Source organism: Sitophilus oryzae, unplaced genomic scaffold, assembly GCF_002938485.1.
Source record: "Sitophilus oryzae breed Bouriz unplaced genomic scaffold, Soryzae_2.0 scaffold_1382_pilon_pilon, whole genome shotgun sequence".
In the NCBI taxonomy this organism is placed as follows: Eukaryota; Metazoa; Arthropoda; class Insecta; order Coleoptera; family Curculionidae; genus Sitophilus; species Sitophilus oryzae.
The window spans coordinates 36583-40701 of record NW_022146040.1 but is presented as its reverse complement, the minus strand read 5'-3'; positions in this window follow the sequence as shown (position 1 = coordinate 40701).

Sequence of the window (4119 nt, the reverse complement as noted above, 5' to 3'; positions counted from 1 at the left end):
ATTTCTGCTTGAACTTGCCATAACTGCCCAACGGCCAATAATCAGATATTTTTTCAATCATAGTGACATTACATAAATTGTAAACACTATTTCATAGGTCTGTTGACTAAGACCAAAAAAAGGCATTATTTTAATGTAAAAATTACAAAAAAATATTAGTGGATTGTTCAAAAGGGAATATCTCCAAAAAAATATTGCTATAGTAGATATTTAAGAAAAAAATACACACTTAAATGCAGGGAATATAATTACAATATTTTTATGATTTAATTTTATTATATTATTATAATTGAGGTTCATCTGTGGATGAGGTTTATCATAGACCCTCAGTTAGTTACTGTTTTATATATTTTTACTATATTGTAATTATTGTATCATGTCGATTAAGATTAATATTAATATGTAACCTTTCGAGGGAATAGCCAATTTGTTCATTCAACGGTAATTGTTTTATCAGGTTTTCCATAAGTTTAGTTTATTTTCTGAAAGCCACCACAACGTTTGACATTGATTGCTTCGTGCTATTTGACAAAATAGTACGATAAATTAGTTCCCACGATGTTTTACGAAATATTTCTGGAAATATTTCGTGAAACATTTCGCAAAACGTCCACGGCGCGTTTCGCCAAACCAATCACAGCGCGTCTCGATCAGTTTCAGGAAACGTGGGAACTAATTTTTATAACACGGGCTTATATTTATCGTGCCATTTTGTGAAATAGCACGAGGCAATCAAGGTCAAACGTTGTTTTGGTTTCAGAAAAATAAGTAAACATGGAAAAACTGATATGAATACAGTTACCGATGGTAAATTAAATTAGCTAATCCTGGAAGTTTACACAAGAATATTTAGTTTTAATCATTGTCTAATACTATTAATTACAATATAGTAAAAAAAAAGAAAACAGTGACTAACTAGCGGTCTACCATTTATCGGCTTCTAATCCACGGTATTGCACCCCATGAACAAAATATACACAAAATTATTTAAAAAATCGCATAATTGTTTATTATTTCTAGCAACAGTTAACATTAATTTAAGTAAGTAACATTTAAATTGTAGTCTGTAGCAAAGTTTAGTTTACTGATTTGGTTTTGTTTTTCTAGTTTTAATTGTCTAAATCCCTGCATAATCGATATTAGTTGAATGGATGTATATCAAACCATTCGGTGCTGGGTGCCAATAAAAGTATCATTTACAGATTTCTCTTAAGAACAATAAAAGAACATTGCTTTTAAATACCATACTTTTGTTGATATCGGATCAAATAATGGTTCCAAGCGGATATATTGACAATGTTAGCAGTATTACTCATCAAGCAATACTCATCATGATGAGTAAGTACATGATTGAGTACCAGTATTACTCATCAAGCAATACTACTCTTATATTAATCAATTAAGACCGTAAACAAACATATCATATATACAATTTTATATACTAATTACTAAATACAGTTTAAGTGAAAAGTTTTGTTCCTAAATATCTACTATACATACAATTGAGGGTTACAGCAAAGTCGGCCTGACGATGGAGATAAATCTCCGAATCCGGTCGTCGAATGGCTGTTCCCTTCAGTCTGATGAACTTAATGCAGAGAATAAGTATATACGTAGGGTTTTTTTGGTCCCTTCTTCTGCTTCTTGTATTATAATAAACGCGTGTTGAAATATTAATTCTGTGGAATGTGGAATATATATCAATATAACATAAAACGAGATATAATTAACGAAATATCATCGTAACAAGAGCTATTTTTGAAACGTCTAGGTTTACTTATTTCACTGAGATTTATGAAAAAAAAATCCTTTGCCTCCGATACAGATACCGCCACGTTTTGGAAATAGCTCAAAACCAAACAAAATTGAACGAGGCGACAAAAAACGCGAAAAAAATCCCCCCTCGCTCTCCTCACGAGTAGTTTTCAGGCGCTTTTAAGAATCGAAAGTAGGTCGAGGCAAAGCGAAGTGGGTCAAGACAACTGGAAATAAATCGAAATGCGACCTTGACATGTTTCGGGTTATTTCTGGCATAGTGTGTACGCTGTTTTAGAGGCTGTTTAAAACTCTTCAAATCTTCAATTATCAACATTCAAAAGTAATTCCTAATTTTTAAATTTCCAATTTTTTGCAAAATGTCCCAAAAGTGAAGTTCGTATTCTGCTGTTTTATTTACAAAGCACATTTATTAACACATTCTTTATTTTATAGTAGACTACTACATACCTAAGTACCTTGTATAATTTATTTAACATATTGAACTTAATTTCCTCTATAAGCAAAATTATGTACATATGCATAATATAGCGAGTGAAGTAAGATTAAATTAATTCTGCCTATATAACTAAGAATATTAATAATAGGCAAGATAAGATATTAGCCGTCATTAGATATAAATTACCTTTAATTAAATAAGACAGCTTCATTAGGTTTTAAGGTAGTGTGTAACGGTAAATTAATAGAACATGTTCAGTATCGATAGATTGATAGATAGAAGTATAATATCCTGTAATAAAATTAGTTTAGATTTTAACATTGTATTTAGGCATTAAGGTTGATTCTCGCTATACCTTCCGTTTCCATTCCATATCCATTCCATATTCGTTCCGTATTTTTATTGTATTGACGCTATACGTAAGCTTCCGTTATGTATCAGTTCCATATTTTTATTGTACAATTTATATCATTACGAAAGTTTTATTTTAAAAATTTTTATCTTTTGAAAAAGGTAATAGATTTAATTAAGAGGTGAAAGAATAAATAAATATCAGAAAAATGTTAACAGCGTTGGTACAAATGAAACTTGACAACACTGTTTCCGATACACTTCAGTCCGTCCGCCAAAAAATGTGTGGAAGGAAAGGATACGGAACGGAAGGGAAACGGAACGGATAGTGTGCATTGTCCTATTCATTTACATGATAATATAATATTTTATGTAAACGGAAGGGAAACGGAAGGGAGCTGATATGGAAGGTATAGTGAGAGTCAACCTTTATGTAGAAGATTGATAGATTGATGATAGGTTTATTAAGTAACACTGGCACTGGTCTGAAAAAAATCCTCGGGGTCTGACACCATATGAGTTCTCTTTCTTATGTAAAATCACGTCTTGAGACCAAACGTAGCTCCCGTTTTCTTCTACCATCTACCATTTTTGCGGTTGTCCCCCTATCTCTATATTTTTATCACTTTTCAATAAGAATAATAATTTTATGTACCGGATGGGCAACTAAAAAGGGACGCCGGCTGTATCTACTGTAACTACTTATCGTATAACTTTAGGAAAAAAATTGTAATAAGTAAATCGACCAAAATAAATCGCTGGAAATTATTTTGATGTCCGCTAGGGGGCGCATCTCTGATAGCCAATCAGAAAACAGAATTTTTCTCAAAAATATGCAGGTGAAGATGTATTTTAAATATCGCTATTGTAATCAACGGTAAATTTGTAATTTTTTTGATGTACCGTATTTTGCTCTATCTTATAAAATAATGGGGTAGGGGAAGGTTAAACATGGTTTTATTAAAATAAGGATAACTTTGATTTAGATGAGCCGATTTAACCCTTTATAAAGCAGTACTAATTATTTTTTTGTTTGATCAAATTGACTTCAAAAATATATAAACTAGCACAAAGGGAGCATATCTTCTTAATAACATTTTTCAAAAACTTAACAAATAGGTTAGTGGGGTTAGGTTATAGGCTAAATTAAAAAAAAAAATAAAAAAAGGCTTAAATTAAAGTGGTCAATTTAGCGACCATCAACCTATAAAGTATAAAATAACCTAGGGCTCTTTTAAAAGAGCTTTCTTCCCGACTGATCTACAGTATAAATTTTGTTTCCATAGATTTTTTCATGGTAGCTAGAGGACGTTGTTTGACATTATAATTATAACAGATAGTATTGTTCTTTTGCATAAAAAAATTAAATAGCAGGTTATGTTTCTTTTTCCACAGTTAAGTAGGGCACAAAATTTCCAAAATATCAGCGCAAATCGCAACTTTTTATCTCCTCTCTAACGAGAACAATTTTATTCATGTTAGGCTACCGCCTAGGATTATAAGGTCTAAAAGTTATAGTAATAGGTTAGGAAACAAAAAGAGGTAGTTGATGC